Source organism: Muntiacus reevesi, chromosome 12 (assembly GCF_963930625.1).
Source record: "Muntiacus reevesi chromosome 12, mMunRee1.1, whole genome shotgun sequence".
In the NCBI taxonomy this organism is placed as follows: Eukaryota; Metazoa; Chordata; class Mammalia; order Artiodactyla; family Cervidae; genus Muntiacus; species Muntiacus reevesi.
The window spans coordinates 44,889,521-44,915,131 of record NC_089260.1 but is presented as its reverse complement, the minus strand read 5'-3'; the positions used below and the strand labels follow the sequence as shown (position 1 = coordinate 44,915,131).

At 41.3% G+C, this 25,611-nt stretch overlaps 1 protein-coding gene and 1 non-coding gene across 3 annotated transcripts in view; both read right to left on the bottom strand.

Moving 5' to 3' along the window:
• Positions 1 to 6,675, bottom strand: part of NCOA2 (nuclear receptor coactivator 2) — a 280,040-nt gene extending 273,365 nt beyond the window's left edge. For both annotated transcript variants that reach the window (XM_065903337.1, XM_065903338.1), the window contains exon 1: positions 6,554 to 6,675. The gene's annotated coding sequence lies outside the window, so the exon portion shown is untranslated. The remainder of the gene's footprint in view (positions 1 to 6,553) is intronic.
• An 11,861-nt stretch (positions 6,676 to 18,536) lies between these two features.
• Positions 18,537 to 18,642, bottom strand: LOC136145284 (U6 spliceosomal RNA). Its single transcript, XR_010658731.1, has one exon. It is a non-coding gene; the product is annotated as a U6 spliceosomal RNA (small nuclear RNA).
• Positions 18,643 to 25,611: the final 6,969 nt, after the last annotated feature.

Sequence of the window (25,611 nt, the reverse complement as noted above, 5' to 3'; positions counted from 1 at the left end):
CTAAAAAATCTGGAGACTCTCTGTAGGTCTTAAGGTAAGTATCTGGCCAGGTATAGGCCTGCCTGGAGGCAAGGGTTTGGGAAAGATACAGGTCTACAGAATTCGCAGGACTGGGTCTATTCAAACCTATTCATCCTTTTTACAACCTAAACCACCAGACTGGGAGTCTTACAAAAACCTGCAAACACTGCTTTATCAGATCCTTAATAGGAAGATGTCCTCGGACTCACCATCCCCTATGAAATTTACAGTGCTTCCCCATTTGGTGGGCAAGGTTCATTTTTCCCCAAAGTTTTGCTCAGAGGCACAGCGACTTACTCCCCTTCAAACTTCATCTCCTGGAAAGTGAGGGTAGCTTCTACTTCACAGGGTATGGGCAAGAATGAAAGAAGGCAGCATGCTTCAGAGAGCCCCTAGAAGTTTATGGCACTCCTTGAGAGATGCCATTATCACTTCTGCTGCTGCTCTGCCAATACAGATGTTTCAGCCAAGAGCAAGAGTGCGTTTCCTCTAGAAAAACTGACTACCACAGCAGAATACCTGTGAAGGGCTGTGCAAAGGAGATTTTTCCACCCTTTAGAAAACCAGGGAGGTAAGACACAGGATATGTTACTCTTCAAAGCAGCGACAAGACACAAACAATCCACAGAAATCAGAGGTCACCTTTACCCAACTGGAGATCGTCATGCTGACCACACACAATATGATTTCAGGAAAATAAAACAAAACTAGTTATAAATATTCATACCTTTATTAAAGGAAGTCTATTTCTTCATAAGCTAATCAGTCAAGGGGACACTTAACAACCTTTTTTACTATAAACACTATAATCCTATTTTCGGGGCGGGGGGGGGGGGAACCCAAACCCAAATTAAAGCAGAATTATCTGACTCTGTTATATAATTAAAATTACACTTTAAAAGACGGGCAGATCTTTAGTTTGAAAGCAAATTGAACATTAGAGTGGACATGTCCCTCCCCAACCCCTCCCCCACCACAAATAAAACAAAATCATCACCCATTGTGTGTTCCCCCTTTAATCAGAGGATTTTGGCAGTAAACTGCCAAAGCTGGGACACTCAAAACTCATCAAATAACATGAGTAAATGAATGAAACAATGGTTAAATGAAGCAGGAATGCAATAACAAGATATAAAAAGCCCAAAATGGGAGTTAAGTTGGCCACGGGGAACTCCATCGGGAACTCTTAATAGTTCATAATTGACTGCCTAAAAAACATAAATTCTGCCAGAATTAACAGGCTAACTTCAACTCTTCATGTGCATCTGTCAACTGACACCCAAAGTAAAAACTTTTTTTTCTTTCAGAACCTTTAACTATTAATAACTATGTAATTACTGCTAATAAGGTCTACCTATAAGCAGCTCTACTCTTTCTTCCTTAAAATTAAGTATCTATTTCCAAAAGTAGGTAAGTCAAATACTTCCGTAGTTTCCCTGCTTATTTAATACATCTCTAGAAGTTTCCAAATAGGGAACCAACTGAAAACTCCTAGAATCGATGTTTCCACAATTGCATTACGTCATCACAGCCGCTGGAAGCCAGAAATATGGTCACTGATGAACATTTCATAGGGTAAGTACATAAAATCTTTGCTATAAGAGCCAAGAGTATTATAATCTATCTGCAGACCATGTAGATATTTAATTTCAGATACCTTCATAGCACAATCTTTAAGATTTCCACTCTTCTCCATAATCACCCTTGCCTCAGTTTTATAACAGCAAGGAAAACTACGCAAGTTTCTAAAATATCCACAAAAGTCACATTCTCACTTCTGTTAGAAATTACTATCTAGAATCCATCAAGTATATGTTGTTTTTATACTGTCTGAATTGAGGGCCTGTGACACTAAATCCATATTGTACGGCTTTTCCAGACATTACTTTTAATAGACTTTAAAAAGTAATATGACATAATATTCTTTCTACAGTTAGGAATTCATAAACCCTTCTGCAAGCCTGTAAAAACAAGAAAGGAAATAAACACAAATGTTAAAATCGTTTTTGTTGAGAAAACAAGGCATTTAGAGGTAAAATTAGCTCAACATGTGAAAGTGTATTAAAAAACTGAGTAAGGGGTTTGTTCTATTTTCTCTTAAATGGTTTTCATTATTAGTTTGTAAACAATCTGATTATTTCATTGCAGGAAAGATCCTGATTCACTGTTCATTTTATGATTTACTGTAATAAAAGATCAATACCTTAAAGCAAATGACTTATACTCTCCCTCCTATTCTCTTAATTTAAAATTGATATAGCATATAATAACATAAATGACCAAAACTATAAACACAAAATATTGAAAAATGAATAATGACTTCAAAAGTGGTTTTGCTATAAAAATAGTGAAGCACTAATCATGCATCTAAATATAATATCAATCATGACAAATGGTCAAAATATCAAAGAAAGATACACTGTGCATCTCAGAAAACTAAACTAGAAAGTTTGTTTAAAGAGCACCCTTTTAAAATCCAATACAACACAATTTTTTCTAAGAAATCCAAGCTGTCAATTTAATGGGTCATCTTTTCAACCGGGTGTGATATGAAACAGCTAAGGTACTGCATCCTTAAATACAGGGTATGTAATTAAAGAACTGTTCATTGGTCCTTGCTTCTAAGGTGTGCAAAGCTTTAATAAGATATAACTAGAGGGAGGTTCAAGACAGACGGGACATTATGTATATCCATGGCTGATTATGTTGATGTATGGCAGAAACCAACACAATGTTGTAAAGCAATTATCTGCCAATAAAAAATAAAATTAAAAAAAAGATATATCTAAAGATAAAGCCAACCAAGGAGCACTACCCCTTTACGGCCTCACACGGCAGCCCAAGTTCCCCTCTGATCCTGACATTTTAGGTTGCTCAGAAAACGCTCCTCTAACACGGAGCAAAAGTCATGTAAATTCTGTGTAACCAATGAAGGATTAAAATCAGAGCTAATCTATCTAACAAATATTAAATTCGTAATTGGTGAGCTCTTTTTCTATCCTCTGCTTCAGTATCCTAACATCTACAACTCCTCTGTTAAGACTGAAATTCCCAGGAGGAAGGCTCAGCTCCAGTCTGCGAGCACACAATGGAATCACAGCTGACGACGCACATCTTTTTCTAGATGTCTCCATATGCTTGAGAGGATTTTTTTTTCCCCTAGCCAGGCATTAGGGGACTTGCTACTCACGGCCACTAAGAATCTGAGAACAGTCTCAAGGATTATTGTGGAGAAGGAGTAAAATAATGTGCTGCTCTTGAGCATACAAAAGGCGCACATCAGAGTGGCCTTCAGGAACTAAATTAACTAATGACGGGGCGGTTCTGCATGCTGTCAAATGCTGCACGCTGTTTAATTTATAATTCTCCCTACTTCTGGCAGCTAAATGTTTGTTTTATATTCACGGTTTTTACTATTGTATCACTAAAATAACACCTCAAGGGCTACAACAAAACGCGATTAATTTCTGTCTTCATGAACACTTACAATTCTACTGGATTGGGAATTCACATTATGAATCTGAAACCGGTCTATTACACAGAGCACATTGATAAAGTGTGGTTAAACACTGTTCCCTAAAAACCCTAAATCTCCTAAAAAGACCCCTCAAATCTTTCTTAGTAACACCAAGTTATTAAAAGCCTGAGAAAGCAGTATACATAAGTAATCACGCACATAAAATGCCTCAAAAAGGAAAAAAAAAGCCCCAAGATTAAATTCATGGGATACTCATCACAAAATGAATAGATGCATTCTCAAGTTAACATTACTCATCTTTTGAACTCCCAAAGATTCTACAAATTCCAGTTGGGAAAAGGAGTCTTGCTGCTGTCAGTGTGCGCTAACCTCCCCAACAAAGAGTAGCACAAACACACACACACACACACACACACACACACACAAAGCATAGCAGCAGCAGCTGCTGCCTTTTTAAAAGACTGCTATTCCCGCAGAGCAACCTATGATCTTTACAAACAACCAAAGACCTATCCTCCCATTCTGAAAAGTTAGAGTTGAGTAAGTCACTAGACTGCACCCAACAGTGTAAAATAACCAAAGATGTCTCCTAACCTTGCAAACACCAAAAAAGTACCCACACACTGAACCATTCACTAGTGTTTAAGCAAACTAATTTATTTTTAAGAATCTTTTGTGTGGGAGTAATCTGGCAAACTACATTTATTCACTTTTTTTCTGTAGACAAATATTCTTTGACTGGCTTGCTCCTTAAATATCAACGCTTTAGGTTGCAAACAGTGATGCTTTGGTTCCTAACTTCATGTTGTTTACTCAAGAGCAAAAAAAAAAAAAAAAAAAAAACCCAAAAATAAAAATGCATACCATAAACTACAACTTTTTTTAAAAATGTCATCCCAACGCCGAACTTCCAAGTGCACTTTGGAAACTGGCGCTCTAATTAATCAAGGAACCAGTGAAGCCATACAAACAATGATGCTTTACACTCCCAATAATCAATTGACGTGAAGCTTTCCCGATGCCTTCGTTTTCAGAGCAGCCTTTCAAATTTCATTGTCTCCACGCTGGAGTAGCTAAGTGAAACTGAGACAGAGGTAAACAGATAACTCCTAGGATCCTTAGCACGTAAACCGAGCGCTGAGGTTCGGAACGCGATCACTACAATATATGCCATTTTAGAAACGGGCCTCGGACAGTTACTGCCACATCCTAAGTACCTTTAGACTTCCTTGTGTCTAAGACAACGTCTCTGTTGGTACCAAAGCAATACAGTATCTCGTGCAATTTGCGTGCTTCCCCGGGTAGGAGGCCCTGTGAGTGACACTACCCCACAGATCTAGAAGTGGGTGACCAGGGATGTACAAGAGTGGATAGCTCTTTGGCGTCTCCATGACTCCCCCGCCCTGCCTGCAACTCCGCTCCAACTGGTCCGGAAGAAGCCCCGCCCCCTTCCTTCCTGCGGTCCCCGCGATTGGCTTACCGACACCCGGCAGGTCAATTCCCCGCCTTCGATTGGCTCACTGCCCCATCAGTCACACGCTGCGAGATTCGGGTCGGTGGGAGGGGAAGGCAGTGGAGGAGGTGGAGTGGGAGTGGGATTAGAGGACGAGGTGACGGAGGAGGGTGTTCAGGCTCGGTCCCCGGTTTGGGAAAGTTTCCCCTAAGAGTGACAGACCCGGACGGCGTTAGGCCCGGTCCCGCTCCGAGCCGGTGCAGGACGCTCAGGTCCCTGATTCCCGCCCCTCGGTCCCGCAGGCCCCGGAAACCACTAGGGGGAGGGGGGAAGAGGGAGGAACCAGCTAACCAGGGACCGACCCACCCCCGATCTCGGAAGAGGCGCCTCCGGGACTCCCCGGAGGGGCGGGGGGCGGGGAGCGCCAGCGCGCCGCGACGACCCCCGGCCCCCTCCCCCAGCAGCCCCCAGAGGCCCGAGAGAGCAGTGTCCCCGGGCCCGGGGCGTGACCGTCTCGAGCCGGCTGGGAGGGCCCCTCCCGCTTCCCGCCTGGGGCCCTGAGGGCCTGTCCCTTCAGGGGCGGGGAGATGGGGGAGCGAAGAGGGGGCGCTGGCGAGCCAACCCGGAACCTCCCGGCCCGCCTCCCGCCCCCAGCCCCGGCCCCTGCGCGCCTCCTGCACACACGCCCGCACCCAGAAAGTTAAGTCAGGGGCGAGCCCGGCTCGGCGCCGCCGCGCTCCGGCCCCCCGGCTCCCCGCCCCCACCGCGGCCCGGCCTGCTCGGCCCGAGCGCGCCGCCCGCCCCGCCCGCCGCAGCTCCTTCCCGTCCGCGCGCGGCGCCCCTCGCCCCCCGCCCCCGGCGCTGACACGGGCCGGGCCCGGCCGCCGGGCCGCGGATCCCCTCTCCTCCCGACGTCTCACCCCGCCGGCCGCCCCTGACAAGGCGCTTCACCTTCACACACCCCCGACCACTTCCCGAGTCCTGCCACCCCTCGCCCGGCTCCCACCCTGCGCTGCAGTCGCTCCGCGTTTCCATGAAAGAATGCACCTTCTCGGGCTTCACCTTCTCGTCTCTCTGCCTCGCGCCCCCCGAGGGCGCAGGAGACGCGCTCCCCGCCGACCCGCACCGGGCAGGGGCGGCAGGCGCCGGGGCTCCTCCGGCGGGGGCCGCACCCGCGCCCCCGGCCTCCGCCGCGCCTCGGCTCTCACCTCTTGGCCGGCGCCGCGGGCTGCAGCCTCCGCCCGCCTCGCGCTCCGGGACTCGTCTCCCGAGCTCTCGCAAAGCGCTGGAGCGCCTCCTTTCTCTCCCAGGGACTCCGCGTCTCCCCGCCGCTTCCCGCCCTCCCCACCCCTCCCCACCCCCCCAAGTCCCAACTCCCCAGCTTCACGGCGCCTCTCCGGGGATGCAACTCCCGTTTTCCGCGCACTGGGGCAGCGGTTCCCCGCACACAAAACAGCCCTCTCGGCGGCGCGCGGCTCTGCCCGGCTCGGCGCAGGAAGGGCGATCGCGGCCGGGGGGTGGGGACGCGGCGCCCCCCGCCCGTCCGCCGCCCGCCCCCCGCTCCAGCCCGCCCTCGCGGCCCCCAGGGAAGGAGCGGTTACCGGCTCGGGTCGGTCACGCCGTCAGGTGCCGGCTGCCGTCGGCGCTGACCTTCGCCGCCGAAGCCGTGGCTGAGGCTGCGGCCGCCATGTTCCCGTGTTAATAACTGCTGCCTGGTTGTTTATTTCAATGGAGATCCTCCCCCAACTCCCTCCTCCTCCTCCTCCTCCACCTCCTCCTCCTTCTCCTCCGCGTCTCCGCACTTGCCTAGAGACACACAGACCGCGCGAGCTCGCGATCAGGGGAGGGGGCTCGGGAGTCAGGCAGTCCCTCCCTCCGCCTCCCCGGCCGTGGCCGCAGCCGAGTCCTGTCACTGGGGAAAGGACGGGGCGGAAACTTGCGTCCCGCGCCCCCGGGGAGGGGGCAAAGGTGGACGGAGGGTTCTCCCGGGAGCCGACCCTGGCCGCGGACTCTGCAGCATCTCCGTCGGCGGAGTCCTCTTAAGACGACCCGGGGAGAGGTGAAGAGTGAGGAGAGAAGGGAGAGGGGACAAAATGGGTGACGGTGGTGGCAGGGAGGGTGACCTGTGGGTGACTGGAAGCGAGGGGAGAGTAAACAGATGACTCCATGGGAGGGCAAAGGGCAAGTGCCAAAAAAGCGAGCGCGTGGGACCGGCCGGGGCTGCAGAGTGGAGGCGGCGGGGTCTGAGATTGCAGACGGCCAGGCAGATGCCCCCGCACGCAGATGGGGAGAACGCAGTGCCAGGTTCGCCCCGGGAGGAGCCACCCGTCGGCGCTCCACCGGCGCCCCTCGAGCAGCAGTCGGCACCCCTAGGGCGCACCTCGCACGCCCGCGTCTGCTGCTGCGCCCTGGAGGCGCCTGTCGTCCATCAGTTCTCTCCCGGCTCCTGGGAGAATTGGCTTCTTCCTTGGCGGCCGCCTCTGAAGAGGGGATGGAGGGGCGCGACCGTGTGAGGCGAGCTTAAAAGGGTGCCACCCAGCAATTGCATGATAAAGCAAAAGTGCACACAGTGTAAATAGCCTGACCTGGTTGAGCATTCTCGTCACGACCTGAGTCACAGAAGTTTTTTATTGAAAAGTCCACTTTCTAGACAGAAAGTGATGTTGGGGGGACGCGGGAGAGTTGCCCTGAAGATTCAGAGAGAAGCCTCGTGAAACACTTGGATCAGCTTTCTGCCTTGGAAAAGCAAGTTCTTCCCAACCCAGATAACACTTAGTCAGGGGGGGAAAAAAAGAACATTGGTTGAACAGATTTTATTTTTAGTCTTAAAATGAGAAAGGTCACTTGCCATGGACAATAATAGTGTTTATTGAACACTTACTATGTGTTCAGTCACTGGGCTAAGTGATTTCTAGATTTTGATTCTCAAACCTTACAAAGTAATACCATTTTTATCCTTCACACAAAAAATGAAGTTTAAAGAAGTTTAAAGAAGTCGTAGGGTCATAGAGCCAGGAAGTTGGAGAGGATTTGAGCCCGGTTCTATCCCAATCCAGAGCCCACACTTTTAATGGTGACTTCAACCTCAAATTTGTGGGAGTAACACAAATTTTCTTTGGAGAAAGAAAAAAATGTGTGTGTGTGTTTGACTATGGTAGAAAATGTTTCCAAGTGCTAACAAATTGTTAGCACTGGAGAGTATGAGTGGGTGTGTAGAGGAATAGTAATTCCACTTTTTTTTTACACTATAATGTTTGAAATGTTTGCATTCACCATGTATTAGTTTCATAAACATTTATAGATTATTTTAATTACATGGCATAACAGAGTTAGATTTCTTGAAATCCCAAAGTTCTCAAAAAACTGGGGAAGCAATGGGAATGGAAAGGGTTTTTTTTAATGACCTGTGTTCTTCCACAAATACTTGTCCAGTGTATTCCTACAATGAGATAGTAATCACCTGAGGTCTGTCACATTGCTGGCCTCCAATTTCCTTTCTTGTCCTCACCCCCAACTCTGAGTTGTGATAAAGGAAAGATTCTCCTGGCTTTCTAACTCTCCCTTTTTCTGGCAGAAATCCAGAATTCATCAGTCCTCGAGTAGATTTCACACTTTCAAAAACCACCCATGATATCTGTGCAAATAAATGACTCCCCATTGCATTTCCATATTACTCCATAAAACTTACTCAAGATGCCTGACTGTTTCTACAAAAATAAAACAAAAAAATCTAACAGGGGGCATAATGAGTTCCATCTCCAGCTGCTAATCAGTTGCCTCCAACCTTGAGGAATCCTATAACTTCTACACTCTAGTACAGCCTCTGGGCTCCCTCAACACTTCATGCCATAGTTATAACAATATACTGTCTGGTACTGCAGTTGTTTATATATTTGTCTTTCTCTTTCACTAGATCGTAAGCTCTTCAGGACCCATGTCTTGTTCTTGCTTTTACATGCTACAGCTCCTAACTTATTTAATGTTAACTGTTTATGTGAATCTATAAAATGTAAATGACATTATCTGGTCAATCTTCATGTTCATTTCCCCAACTTACCCTCCAGTACTTTGCTCTTAAAACATATTTATGAAAAATGTTTTCAGTATTTTTGAAGAACTTAGATTTCTATAAGACCTCAGAATAATTGTTTTGTAAAACCAGCCATAATTATTGGTGAATTATCATGTGATAATGTAACATGAAAAGGAAGAAAAGTAAATAAACTGACTTAGTTATTCAGGCAAAGAAAAAAATGAAAGCGAAGATATAGGAACTGGATATATTACCAACAGAGAACAACCCAATAAGGAAAAAAATGTGGGTGCAAATCAGAAAGGGGAAGGAAATTATTGAAATTTAGTAGAAGCAGAAACAACACATCATGGATAGATGAGGCAAGTAGACACATCAAAAAGAAATGTCAGCCAAATCACAAATGCAACAAAGTAATAAAGAAAAATGATAATTTATATAGTTAACAATCCACCTAAGAAAATCAGAACAATGTGAATACTATAGAGCAAGAAAGTTTTTTTTTTTTTTTAACTTTTTAAAAAAAATTTTTTTTATTAGTTGAAGGCTAATTACTTCACAACATTTCAGTGGGTTTTGTCATACATTGATATGAATCAGCCATAGAGTTACACGTATTCCCCATCCCGATCCCCCCTCCCACCTCCCTCTCCACCCGATTCCTCTGGGTCCTCCCAGTGCACCAGGCCCGAGCACTTGTCTCATGCATCCCACCTGGGCTGGTGATCTGTTTCACCATAGATAATATACATGCTGTTCTCTCAAAACATCCCACCCTCGCCTTCTCCCACAGAGTCCGAAAGTCTGTTCTGTACTTCTGTGTCTCTTTTTCTTTTTTGCATATAGGGTTATCGTTACCATCTATCTAAATTCCGTATATATGTGTTAGTATACTGTAATGGTCTTTATCTTTCTGGCTTACTTCACTCTGTATAATGGGCTCCAGTTTCATCCATCTCATTAGAACTGATTCAAATGAATTCTTTTTAATGGCTGAGTAATATTCCATGGTGTATATGTACCACAGCTTCCTTATCCATTCGTCTGCTGATGGGCATCTAGGTTGCTTCCATGTCCTGGCTATTATAAACAGTGCTGCGGTGAACACTGGGATGCACGTGTCTCTTTCAGATCTGGTTTCCTCAGTGTGTATGCCCAGAAGTGGAATTGCTGGGTCATATGGCAGTTCTATTTCCAGTTTTTTAAGAAATCTCCACACTGTTTTCCATAGTGGCTGTACTAGTTTGCATTCCCACCAACAGTGTAAGAGGGTTCCCTTTTCTCCACACCCTCTCCAGCATTTATTGCTTGTAGACTTTTGGATAGCAGCCTTCCTGACTGGCGTGTAATGGTGCCTCATTGTGGTTTTGATTTGCATTTCTCTAATAATGAGTGATGTTGAGCATCTTTTCATGTGTTTGTTAGCCATCTGTATGTCTTCTTTGGAGAAATGTCTGTTTAGTTCTTTGGCCCACTTTTTGATTGGGTCATTTATTTTTCTGGAATTGAGCTTCAGGAGTTGCTTGTATATTTTTGAGATTAATCCTTTATCTGTTTCTTCATTTGCTATTATTTTCTCCCAATCGGAGGGCTGTCTTTTCACCTTACTTATAGTTTCCTTTGTAGTGCAGAAGCTTTTAAGTTTAATTAGGTCCCATTTGTTTAGTTTTGCTTTTATTTCCAATATTCTGGGAGGTGGGTCATAGAGGATTTAGAGCAAGAAATTCTGTATTGTCTGCCTTCTTTTCCTCATTCAACTTCAAATTACTTACTTCCTTCATATAGATAAGCTATATAAAAATTGGAAGATTCATTGTGATTTTTGTATTATTACTACTAGCATGCTTCATGATATAATGAGAGGTAATATGGTGTGGTACACTATATTACAGATGATGGTTGGATGGCATCACTGACTCAATGGACATGAGTTTGAGTAAACACTGGAGTTGGTGATGGACAGGGAGTCGGACATGGTTGAGCAACTGAACTGAACTGAATATAGTGTAGTAAGAAGCGCTGTTAAAGATAGGCAAATATATGAACTGGGCTTTGCTTCTTACCATGTGAGTAAATATATCAGTTTCCTCATCTGTATGATTATTGGAAGACTCAAACAAAATGGTATAAATAAATGTTCTTTGTTAACTCTTGAGTTCTTTACACGAATAGAGTATTACTATGTTGACTAGATCTGTGCATAGCACAGTTATCTCAGTGTTCAAGTTATAAGAGCAAAAAGCATCGTTCATTATATTTAAGATGTAATCACTGAAGGAGGGAATCAGTTAAAACTGACTGACATTTGATTAGTGGAAAAATCAATTGTTTGGCTAGGTATTTCATTCTTATTGTATGCGCTCTCCAAATCCCTTAAATATTATAGGTACCATAAATGTGTCTGATACAGGTCAAGCATACTACATGTATTTTTATTTCTCATCAAAGTAGGCATTATGTGTATTATTATTCTCATTTTACATATGAAAATAATTAGGTTCCAGGAAATTAATTTATGCAAGATCGTAGAGCTGTGTTTGCAGCATGGCTGAGAGATTGCACTAAAATTCTTTCCTTCATCAGTGAAAATCTCTACTACTCTAAGCAGCAGATTATCTTCATCCTTATGTCCTCAGTACCTATAACAATTATTAAAACATAATGCATGCTCAATAAATGATTCTGAAATGAATGAATCAAAAATGCAGGGTTCCCATCAAACCACACTACACACAAGACTAAAATCACCACTACTATTTCTTTACCATTTGAAAACACTTAACCTTTAATCACCTACCCAATACAATTCAAATTATTTACCTTATATTCAAGACCTTCTTGAATAAGTGTGACCCAAACTGCTTTTTCTAGCAATGACAGCCACAAAAATTTTAATACACCTTCACTCGTTCCATGGTGTTCTGGAAACAGGCTGACATGGGTTTCAATCTTGGCTCTTACTAACTGTAAACTTAGGCAAGTTATTTAGACTCTCTGCAAATACTCTCCTGTGAAATAAGGTAAGAAAATGAAAAGGGAGGAAGTAAAATCATCTTTATTCATGTGACTTTGTACATAAAAAATTCAAAAGAACCTATAACTATTAAAGTAAATGTAAGATCACAGGATACAAGGTCATTAGTCAGAAATATTATAAATTATATTTCTATATATTAGGAAGAAACAATTAGAAACATTTTTCAAAATATCATTTACAAAACATAAAAAACATCAAATACTTAGGAAAATATTTAACCAAAGATAACCAAGATCTCTACACTGAAAACCAAAAACAATGCTGACAGAAATTTACAAAGGCCTAGATAGAAGGAAAGATATGTAGACTTGATATTGTTAAGAAGTCAGCTCTCACCAAATTGATCTTTAGATTCATTACAATTCCAATCAAGATTCTGGCACATCTTTTTAGCAAAGATTGAGATGCTAATTCTAAAATTTATATGGAGATATATATATATTATCTAGAACAGCCAAGATAAACTCAAAAACAGGTTGGATAATTTACACTACTGATTTCAATAATCACTGGAGAGCTACAATAATTAAGACAGTGAGAGACTTTATTTTCTTGGGCTCCAAAATCACTGCAGATGGTGACTTACAGGCATGAAATTAAAAGATGCTCCTTGGAAGAAAAGCTATGACCAACCTAGACAACATATTGAAAAGCAGAGACATTACGTTGCCAACAAAGGTCTGTCTAGTCAAAACTATGGTTTTTCCAGTAGTCAGGTATGGATGTGAGAGTTGAACTATAAAGAAAGCTGAGCAATGAAGAATTGATGCTTTTGAACTGTGGTGTTGGAGAAGACTCTTGAGAGTCTTGGACTGTAAGGAAATCCAACCAGTCAGTCCTAAAGGAAATCAGTCCTGAATGTTCATTGGAAGGACTGATGCTGAAGCTGAAACTCCAATACTTTGGCTACCTGATGCGTAGAACTGACTCATTGGAAAAGACCCTGATGCTGGGAAAGATTGAAGGCAGGAGGAGAAGGGGACAGCAGAGGATGAGATGGCTGGATGGCATCACCAACTCAATGGACATGAGTTCGAGTAAACTCCAGGAGTTGGTAATGGACAGGGAAGCCTGGCATGCTGCAGTCCATGGGGTCGCAAAGAGTCAGACATGATTGAGCAACTGAACTGAATATTGGTGTAAAAATAGACAAACAGATCAATGGAACAGAATAGAGAATCCAGAAATAGACCCCCAAATTTACAGTCAATTGATTTTTTGCAAAGTTGTCAAATTCAACAAAGAAGAGAAAGTCTTGTCAATAAATAAGACTGGAACAACTAGATAGCAGTATGGAGAAAATGAATATTGACTCCCTCCTCATGTCGTTATACACAAGAATGAATTACAGATTGATCATAGACTTAGATGTAAAAGCTAAAACTATAAACTTGCTAGAAAAAAAATGGGTTAATAAGTATCTTTAAAACTTTGGGGTAGACAAAGATTTTTTTTTAACAGGACTTCAATGACACTAATCAGAAAAGAAAAATAAATGATAAATTGGACTTCATTAAAATGATAAACTTCTCATCAAAAAATACCAGAGGAAGTGCATAAGTAGTACATGGATGGGGAGAATATATCTGCAACACACAAATCTGGCAAAGTACCTGCACCCGGAATAAGCAAAAAACACTTCTAAATTAACTTTTTAAAAAATCCAATTACAAGATGGAAGAAAAGACTTATAAAGGCACTTTACAAAAGTATGTGAATGGTCAGTAAGCATAAGAAAAGATACTCCCCAAGTCATTAGTCATCAGGGAACTAAGGCAAATTAAAACCATGGGAGATGGGACTTACCCTCTAGAATAGCTAAAGTGATAAAGGCTGATAGTCCCTGGTATTGGCAAGAATATGAAGCAATTGGAAGTCATTCATTGCTGGCAGGACTATGCAAACACTTTGGAAAACAGGGTGGCACTTCCTCTTATAACTATATGACCCAGCAGTTCTACTCCTAAGTATTTACCTAAGAAAATATTGATCTGAATGATGATTACATTTGACAATGGTTTGTCAAACTCCACTGAGTAGTACACTTTGGATTTATGTATTTTGCTATCTGTAAATTATACCAGAACAGATTAATATTGACATTTTTTAATGCAATAAAAGAGAAGTTCCTCAGTATAATTAATTGTATATACAAAAAGTCTATAACAAATGTCATACTCAATGGTGAAACATTTAGAGCTTCTCCTAGACTGGGATAGAGAATTGGAAATAGAATGCCCAGTATTATCATTTGTATTCACTATTGTACAGGAGATTCTAGTCAATGTGGTAAGGAAAGAAAAATGATGTAACTATCACTAAAGGAAGAAATAAAAGTTCCCCAGGTGGCTCAATAGTAAAGACCCCACCCACCAATGCAGGAGACACAAGAGACGCCACTTCTGCCCCTGGGTTGGGAACATCTCCTGGAGAAGGAAATGGCAACCCACTCCAGTATTCTTACATGGAAAACCCCATGGTCAGAGGAGCCTGGTGGGCTACAGTCCAGGGGGTCGCAAAGAGTCAGACACAATTGAGCACACACAAGGAAAAATAAAACTGTCATTGTTTGCAGATGGCATGAATGTTTATGTAGAAAATCCAAAAGAATCAATGAACTGCTAGAATTAAATTTTAGAAGGTCTCTGGAACAGAAGGTCAATATACAAAATACAATTGCATTTAAAAAAATATTTCAGAGCAGTTTTATGTTCACAGCAAAATTGATTGGCAGGTATAGAGATTTCCCATAAACTCCCCTCCCCCACACATACACTGCTCCCCAATTATGAACATCCCCCACCGGAGTGGTATGTTTGTTACAATACAATTGCATTTTTATATATTTTAGAAACAGAAAATGAAAACTTGAAATGTAAACTGAAAAGCTGTTTTGCAATATCCATTAAAGCTGAGTATTTCTGCTTTATGACCCAGTAATTCCACTCCTAAGTATATTTCCAGTAGAATTCAATGACAGATGAATGAATAAACTACAGTATTTTTGCACAATGGAATACCATATGGAAGTGAAAATGAATGAATGAGTGATAAAAAAAGTAATACAGTACAATATGAGAATCACAACACACTTGTGTACTCTAATAAGTAAGAACTGGTCAGGTGTTGATCTCATCTCACTTAACACAAAAGTTCATGTGGGTAGGTTGACAGGGAGTCTTAGAACAGGATGTAGGTTCTAGATCATAATCTAAACCCATAAACAGTGTTACTTAAACACTTGGTTAGTTGGTTGGTTGGTTGGTTGGTCACATCTTTTTATTTGGCAACCCACTTTAGTATTCTTGCCTGAAAAATCCCATGAACAGAGGAGCCTGGTGGGTAGTCCAGAAGGTCTCAAAGAGTCAGACAAGACTGAGTGACTAAGCATGTAAGGATATAACCTAAAAATTGCCATTTTAACCTTTTTTAAGTGTACAATTCAGTGGCATTGAGTACATGCACACTATTTTCAACCACTGCCCATCTCCAGAACGTTCTCATGAAAATATTCTGGACATGGTATTAAAGACTCAGTTTCCAACTCAAGGAATTTCTAAGATCCCATGTATCAGGGAGCTAAAGCACACTCAAAGGGAAAAAAGCTTCCTTCAGTTAAAATGCAAGATTTTTATAAAATCCTGGGTGTGAAGGGGAATGTCTGTTCAATGTTAGCTAGGACAGAAAAATACCTTCATCAAAAAGAATTCATCTGAATAACGACTCTTCTTCCTTCGAACCGTCTTCTTGCTGCTTTTGAAACAGGCCTCTATAAACGTGGACCACTTGACAAATAGTGCTGCTCACCACAGAGCTCTCATTCTAGCAATATTTCTTGGGCTTTAAAATATAACACTCTGTTTTTATTCAAAACATTTACAGGGTCAATCAATGTTATATTTTAATTAGTCTTTTATTTATGAATGTCAGTTTTTTACATCCTTGATGAAATGCCTATGCTTTTGGTATATTTGTTTCAATTTTTTTAGCTTTTATCCAAGATGATTATGAAGTTTCAGACACACAACTACCTGAAAGATTGCAATTATTCTCTTGCCCTATCCTCAAACTCTAATATCCTAGTTCTTCACTGAGCAGTAGGCATGTGGATATTTGTTGTTCTTTATAGCTGTCACACCTGTTAGAAATATTATTTTGTGTGTATTTAGTATTTAAAAAAAACATTTAATAAAAAAACTTTTAAACATTCCTTCTGTGTTATATATTTTACTTAAGCATATTCTTTTGTTACAAAACAAGAAAAGCTAATACTTAGATCTCTTATTTCTTTTGGGCTAAGTTTTAAAATAAACTACTAATACTGGATACTTTCTAATACTCTCAATCCCTGGCTTACATATGGCCAGGGCCAACCAACCACCTAAGACTGGCAAGATTTTTACTTGACTGCACTTCCCTTTTCTTTTTGCCTCTCCCTAAAGTTTTTCCCACTCAAGTTTCCTCTTCTCCCTCTCTATTTTAAGCCTCACATACAGCTTTTACTTTCCCCTCATTAACAGTGGTTTCATTCACAATACCACCACTTCCTTGTATCTGAACCCTATGCCTCTCAAGAGTTTAGTTGTTTGTTTCAACCTGTACAGCTGTCCTAAGATAAAATACCAAGCACAGGTGAATTTGAATACTCTTCTGCAGTGTAACCACTAACCTCAAGACTCGCCATTCTAATGTAGACATGCTTCACAGAGTGCCTTTCCAAATACAGCAGATTAAATTCTAGTTTTCCACAGAAACACATGGTTATGTTCTATTACTACGACTGTGCTATTTTCTATGTCATAGGTTTTAGCAGGCCAGCTCTGAGAATCTGAACCCCTTGCAAAACCTTGTTTCCACAGAAAAATATGTTCTGCCTCATAACCAATCAATGAACAAGTAAACTTTTGAAATAAATCCATGAAGATTGCCTGTACTTTTCATCTGAGCCTTCAAAGCCTTTCACAAAAACATTTTTTTTTTTCTAAAAAAAGCGCCATTTTGTCATAGCTAATGGTTATTAAAGAACTTGTTATGTTCACAGCTAGGAAGTATATATTAACAACCTTTGGACATGGAGTGCCAGAGATAATGCACAAATTATTACCAGGGATATTGGATATGCTTCTTTCCATTTATTAATTCACTACAAATTTATTGAGTTCTTATTCTGTACAAAGCATTATTCTCAGTACTGGAGACCAAGTAACAAGACAGGCAAAAGCCCTATCTTAATGGAATTTACAAATCATGTGGCTCATACTTGGCACTTGGTAAATATTTGTTGAATGAATGATTGACTGTGCCTAAAGAAAACCATTCACATAGAATAAATATTTATGTTTTGTAAAAATTAAGTGAAATCATTGAACAGAGGGGTGGCAGAATGCAGAATATAAATTAGACAGGGGGAATGTGCTCCAATGGGGCTTCCCGGTGCTTCAGTAAAGAATCTGCCTACAATGCAGGAGATACAGGAGACACGGGTTCACTCCCTGGGCCAGGAAGATCCGCTGGAGTAGGAAATGGCAACCCACTCCAGTATTCTTGCCTGGAGAATTCTATGGACAGAGGGAGCCTGGCGGACTACAGCCCACGGGGTCACAAAGAGTCAGACACAACTGAAGCGACTTAGCTCACAGGCATCCTGTGTGCAGCTGAAAGCTCACTAACTCCCTAGAAGAGGATCCAAAACCCTTGGGTGATGTTCACTCTTCTTGATATTCTTGTAACTTTATGATGTAAAGTTAACAATATTTAAATATTATGATTTAAAGTTAATACATTTTAGAGGCTACAATACTGGCGCTTGCATACCTAAAGCCTGTGCTCTGAAACTAAAGAAGCCACTGCAATGAGAAGCCCACGCACCACAACGAAGAGCAACCCCTGATCACAACTAGAGAAAGTCCACGTGCAGCAACAGACACCCACCACTGCCAAAAAAAAAATGAATGAATAAATAAATAAATATTAGAATAAAGTTAATACATTTTATGTTACATGATAAGGGGGTGGGGGAAGAAAACAAACGTAGACAGACAGGTGGATACACACATACATACAGACACATACTTATACACACAAGCACATTCATAGCAAAAGAAAAGCAAGAAATATGACAGTTACATCCTCATTTCTGTAACTGGTCACATGGTCATAGCCGGTATTGATAACTGTATTCTTTCACTACCCATTACATATTCCTTTCATCCTCACCAAGCAACTTGGCTGGTTGTGGTTCTTTTCTCTCTCTCTTTTTTTTAAACTGAGATAGAGTTGATATACAATATTATGTTTCAGGTATATGATCTGTTTGTGTAATAGTGATACACAATTTTTCAAGGTTATATTCCATCCCTTGTCATTATGAAACATTGGCTATATTCCCAGTGCTCTACAGTATATTCTTGTAGCTTATTTATTTTATACATAGTAGTTTGTACATCTTCATCGCTTTCCCCCATCTTGCCCCTCCCCACTTTCGTCTCCCCACTGGTAATCACTAGTTTGTTCTAAAACTATGGGACACTTCATGAATTTGCCTGTCATCCTTGTGCAGGGCACATGTTAGTCTGCTCTGTATCATTCCAATTTTAATATTTGTACTGCTGAAGCAGCACTGTTTGTGGTTTTTTACCCAGTAGAGTGACCCAGACCTTCATTCACGAAGCAGCTGGGCCATTAATAGAGCTGCCTGAATTAGACTGTTGTAGTTTTCCATTGTGGAGAAGGTAATGGCACCCCACTCCAGTACTCTTGCCTGGAAAATCCCATGGACGGAGGAGGCTGGTAGGCTGCAGACCATGGGGTTGCTACGAGTCCTACATGACTGAGCGACTTCACTTTCACTTTTCACTTTCATGCATTGGAGAAGGAAATGGCAACCCACTCCAGTGTTCTTGCCTGGAGAATCCCAGGGACGGGGGAGCCTGGTGGGCTGCCGTCTATGGGGTCGCACAGAGTCGGATGGACACAACTGAAGCGACTTAGGAGCAGCAGCAGCAGCAGCAGCAGTTTTCCATCGACTTTAACCCAGGTTATGTTACTAAGAGCCCTAACAGATCTCCTGAATTCTAGCCACACCCTTCCTTACCTCCAGTTGCTTGTAGCAGTTCAATTTCCCCTTGGCAATCAGGATCAATTGCTCCAGCCATATAGTAAGTAACCTTCTTTTTTGTCTGTTAACTCAGAGGCTTGAGAAGCCCAAAGTGGGCAGGTAACAGTCTTCACTTCCAGTTCTTGGAATCACTGCTGTGTCCCTGATTGGATGCATTCCTCCTTTCGAAACTAAGACCTCTAGACTAGCAGAACTTACGGTAACAGGGGCAGGAAGCAAAATTTTTGCCAGTGGATCACTAGAGGTAGTAGTGAGAGGTTCCCTTACCATTTCCATTCCTTGATTCTTAGACCCATCCCCATGAATTCTGGCTATGAGGGAATTATAGCACCATATACTGGTCACCAAGGTAGAGCATACACCACCTCCTGGAAAACCTGGCTTCGGTCCTGTAACGTAGTGACCCTGAGCTGTTCTTGTGTTTAACTTTGTCTTCAAAAGGACTTTCCACTATTCTATCCAGCTAACTGCTTCAGGACGGTTGAAGAAGAGAAATCTGTGAGGGCGGACCACTGACACCCTTCATTTGTCATCAAGTGAGTTCCTCGTTCAGAGGCAATGCTGTGTAAAACCATGATGGTGGATAGGATAGCCCATTCTGTGGCTACCAGGTCACTTCTTTCCCCAGAGATTCTTGTCACTGCCCAATGGGCTCATGGACAATGTAGTCACGGTGACAACATGGACTTCCATTAACCAAGGCCAACCTGGCTATGGCTACCAGAGAGTGTTCAGTCAGCCAGCCATTGAGACTAACACTGAGTCCCCAGTATGGCACCATTCCCAGGGGGAGCAGTCAGCCATCTGGTCGGCAGGTTGCTTACACTGGATCGCTTTCATCATGGGAGGGCCAGTGTTGGGTATTTTTGTTGTTGTTGTTGTTGTTTGTTTATTTTTGGCTATGCTGCATGACTTGTGGCATCTTAGTTCCCCAACCAGGAATCGAACCTGAACCCCCAGCAGTGAAAGCACCAAATCCTAACCACTGGACTGCCAGGGATTCCTTCTTTGCAATATTTTGCTTAAAAAAAAAAAAAAAAATATATATATATATATATATATATATAATATCATTATATATTATATATATATATATCAATGAAACAGCAGTTTCAACAATCTAACTCAACTTTTTTTTGTGACCAAAAATCTAGTACTCTATTAACAATAGTTAGTTATAATAGTAGTTATAATAATCAAAAATGAAGAAGTCTTATTCATAAATTCTGTTGGCTGGACCCAGGTTCGATCCCTTGGTTGGGATGATCCTCTGGAGGAGGAAATGGCAACCCACTCCAGTATTCTTGCCTGGAGAATTCCATGGACTGAGGAGCCTGGCAGGCTACAATCCATGGGATCACAAAGAGTCAGATATGACTGAGCGATTAACACAGACAAACATACCATCAGCAATGAGGTACATCTGTAGTCCTAAACTGAGAGCTATATTCAGTATGCTTTCTATCATACTGTTGTCAGTGCCAAACTGAGAAATTTTGGATCCCCATAGGAATAATTTCAAGATTTCTTATAGTATGGTGGAATTTTGGAGGATTTTATAACGAACAAGATAATCAGATTCTTTACTGAGTAAATTCTCCCAGTGTGTTTGGCTTGATTTCACTGTTGGCTTTTCTTTGATCTTTACTAGGTTTTTCATGCTAAATTTTAAATAGGGACATTTTTGCAATTCTTTAAGAAGTTTTATTTCCAGTCTGCTCCCTCCTAAAATTGTTTTTCAAATGAAACAAAAGGATATATTTTGTAAATGATTTATTTTGTATAGCATATTTTAAATAAATAATAAACAGATTTTTTGGTAATGGCATATATTTTCCAGTCTCATTCTATTATACACATTACTCTGGTTTTATGTTTCTTCCCTTTAATATATCATTAACTTGTGATATTCTTAAATATACTTGAACTCTCTTTTGGAGTGACTATGGTTTCTTCATGAGACATTCTTGAGGTTTTTTGCTTTTTTTCCTTTCCTACAAATTGTTTCTGTTCTACTCTTGGTCTGTCCCATTGGCCCTTTATCATATATTTTTATTGCTTATTTACTTTTAATGTAACTTTGTTAACTATCATTTCCTTTCATTCTGAATGATTTTAAGAAAAATCTCTCAATATGAGTTTTTCTCTTTTACACCAATGTTTCTATGCAAGCATACTCAGTTGTGTCTGACTCTTTATGACCCTATGGACCTCAGCCCACCAGGCTCCTCTGTCCATGGGATTTCCCAGGCAAGAATAGTGAAGTGGGTTGCCATTTCCTCCTCCAGGGGATCTTCCCAAGCCAGGGATCAAACTCGCATCTCCTGCTTTGGCAGGTGAATTCTTTGCTACTGAGCCACTTGAACTAGTCTTTGTCATTTCAAGGCCCCCTCAAATTTGACCTCAACTTTAAACAACCTTCCATTTTCTATTGATAAAACTGTAGTGTTAGTCTACACACATAACTTATATAGTGTTTCACGTATAACTTCAAATTAAACAAGAATTATTATAATTTTTAACTTGGTTTCGATATAATACATGCATACACGTCTCTACCATACCACAGATGGCACTCCCTCATATTTACTAGAGCACTTTTTTTCCTACTAGTAGATAATAAGCCCCATGAAAACAAGGAGCATATGTCAACCTCTAGTGTCTGGCACAGTGTAGGTTTTTAATGAATGAAGAATAAATGAATAAATGAATGAATGAAAACCATTAGTTGCATAATTTCAGGGGTCTCTTCCAAAAAAATACTTCCCCTGTCAGCCAACTGAACTTATTTTAAAACAAAAATATCCTTAGAAATCACACTCGTTTTAACCTATTCATCCAAGGCAGAAGTTGTCAATCCCGGCTGAGGAAGAGAACCACGTGTTCATCCCAATAAAAAATAAATTAGGAGCTCCTACATAATTCTAAGGGCTTCCCTGGTGGCTCAGATGGTAAAGAATCCTCCTGCAATTCGGGAGACCTGGGTTCGGTCCCTGGGTTGGGAAGATCCCCTGGAGGAGGGCAACCCACTCCAGTATTCTTGCCTGGAGAATCCCCAGGGACAGAGGATCCTGGGGGGCTACAAACGATAATGTCGCAAAGCGTGGGACATGACTGAGTGAACACAGCACAGCGCAGGTGATTCTAAAGTTCAGGGAAGGTTGAGAGCTGCTAGACTAAGATAGAAATAACTGATGGCAGGTTCTAACGTACAAGGAAAGCAGAAAATTAGGATCCTAATGACTTGAGGAGAGAAGTTCTTTGTTGGAGGCAGGGCTTGAGGGGCAAGGAGTTTGCAACGAGCCCAACTTGTCCTCCAAGAGGCTGGAGGTGGCTGGAGAGAGAGAGGTATTTTTTAAAGTATCTATCGTGATGAAAAATTAAGAGGAAGAGATTATAAGTCCTTTCTAAAGAGGCAAACTTTGAAGAGGAAGGAATTTAAAATTTAAATTTAAAAGTGAAGTCAGAGGTTCCAACAATTGCTAATAAAAGGGCCCTTTGAGTTTCTTGGGCTTTTTACAAAAATACTCCCCAGGCTCACAAATACTGCAGGCAGACTGCTTATACAGATGAAAAGTAGAGTCTAAAGAATAAATGTTGACATAGCAGAACTTGAGAGAAGAAAAACTGTTTTAAAGAATTAGTAGTCCCCAATTTGTGTCTATACTATAATTACAACAACATAGAAATTATATGTGAATATGTTTTATTTTTATTACTTATTTATCTGTTTACTTAGGTTACACCACGTGGTTTGCAGAATCTTATTTCACCAACCAGAGATTGAACCCACGCCCTCAGTGAGAACACTGAGTCCTAACCATTAGACAACCAGGGAACTCCCAATTATGTGTGAATATGGATTGAACAAGAAAAGAAAAGTGATGATGTTAGACAACTGGCATGTTGAGGTGTATTGAACTTGAAGCCTGAAGTTCTAGTTCCTACTTTGCTGCTAATGTGCTGTGCTTCCTTGGGCAGGTGTATTCACTTCTCTGGGGCTTAATTTCCTGACCTGAAAATTGAAAGCCTCAACTAAATCAGTGTTTCTTGCAAGGTTTCTCTAAAAAGAGTAATTAAATGCAGCCCCAAGATCAATAAGGGGGAGCCTGAAGCACCCTCTGTAAGTCCAATTTTTTTTTGAAGTCTCCTATTTTGCCTTAAAAGTCCACATCCCAGTATGTGAATTGCATCTCAGTTAAACAGTTTTTTTTTTTTCCCCAAGTTCATGTACTTTATATTCTTTAGTCTTTGTGATTTTTTCTTTTAAATACAGCTGAGCTTGTATTGTATTTTATACTCTGGTTTTTTTCACAAAGTATTATATCTTTCACATTTTATATATGTCATTAAAATGTTGTTCCTTTTCTTTTCATAGCTTTCCAATATTCCATCATATGACCGTATTATGCTGCATTACTGTCTCTTAATTTGGGATATTCATGTTACAGTACAGTGTGTTTCTGCCACCAAGCTGCCTTAATTCCAGTCTGCTTGGATCTGTGAAGAGCCTGAAATTTCTTTATAGTTTCTAATTGAATCCTCTGAAGTGCAGAGCTTGGAAAATGAAAAAAAATTTTTTTCTCTTATTGCTGCCATGTGTGAAGTGGTCTCTTGGTGACGTAAGTTGTAATTCATTCTTTCTTGAGATCTCACTGCTAAAAGTGGGGAAGAAACTAATGCTTACTGAATCTGGACTGTTTTTGTAAAGGTTATTACAGGTCATCCACCCAGTGAGGTAATGAATATCCCACTTCATGTAATAATAAGCTGAGACTCAAAACGATTGGGCTGGCTGACTAATGATGTGCAGTACCTGCGATTAAATTGAATCTGATCTCCCCCAGATCTGTTCCAGGCCATCCTGTTCACCACGCTTTGGACCCACAGCAGTAAGACAGCGAGCATAGCTACCCTGCACTTCCCTCTGCTGACTCTTTTTTTCTTTTTTTATTGAAGTGTATTGATTGTCAATATTATATTTGTTTCAGGTGTACAACACAGTGATTTAATATTTTTATAGATTATATTCCATTTAAAGTTGGCCTTCCCTGGTGTCTCAGATGGTAAAGAATCTGTCTGCAATGCAGAAGACCTGGGTTCAGTCCCTGAGTTGGGAAGATCCCCTGGAGAAGGGAATGGCTACCCATTCCTTTATTCTTACCTGGAAAATCCTATGACAGAGGAGCCTGGTGGGTTACAGTTCATGGCGGTGCGGAGAGTTGGACATGACTGAGTGACGAACACTAAGCACTAACATCAGTTCAGTTCAGTAGCTTAGTTGTGTCCGACTCTTTGCGACCCCATGAACTGCAGCATGCCAGGCCTCCCTGTCCATCACTAACTCCTGGAGCTTGCTCAAACTCATGTCCATAGTGATTTAATATTTTTATAGACTATATTCAATTTAAAGTTATTAAAAAATAATGGCTATATTCCTTGTGCTGTACAATCTGTCTTTATTGTTAATTTTTCTTAATTCATAGGAATTTTTACCTGTTAATCCCCTCTCCCTATCTTGCCTCAACCTCCTTTCTTCTCCTTTCCTGGTAGCCACTAGCTTTTCCTCTAGTCTGTGAGTCTCTTTCTGTTTTGTTATATACATTTGTCTGTTTTATTTTTAAGATTTCACCTGTAAGTGTTAACATTGAGTACTTGTCTTTTCCACCTACCTTATTTCACTGAGTTTAATACCCTCCTAGGTAAACTGCTTTTTTGCATCTGTCAGCAATAAAGGACAGAAATGGTATGGACCTAACAGAAGCAGAAGATAGTAAAAAGAGGTGGCAAGATACAAAGAAGATCTATACAAAAAAGATCTTCATGACCCAGATAATCATGATGGTGTGATCACTCACCTAGAGCCAGACATCCTGGAATGCAAAGTCAAGTGGGCCTTAGGAAGCATCACTATGAACAAAGTAGTGGAGGTAATGGAATTCCAGGTGAGCTATTTCAAATCCTAAAAAATGATGCTGTGAAAGTGCTGCACTCAATATGCCAGCAAATCTGGAAAATTTAGCAGTGGCCACAGGACTGGAAATGGTCAGTTTTCATTCCAATTCCAAAGAAAGGCAGTGCCAAAGGATGTCCAAATTACCGCACAATTGCACTCATATCACATGTTAGTAAATTAATGCTCACAATTCTCCAAGGGAGGCTTCAACAGTATGTGAACCGTGAACTTCCAGCTATTTAAGCTGGATTTAGAAAAGGCAGAGGAACCAGAGATCAAATTGCCAACATCTGTTGGATCATAGAAAAAGCAAGAGAGTTCCAGAAAAACATCTATTTCTGCTTTATTGACTATGCCAAAGCCTTTGACTGTGTGGACCACAACAAACTGTGGAAAATTCTGAAAGAGATGGGAATACCAGACCACCTGACCTGCCTCTTGAGAAATCTGTATGCAGGTCAAGAAGCAACAGTTAGAACTGAACATGGAAGAACAGACTGGTTCCAAATCAGGAAA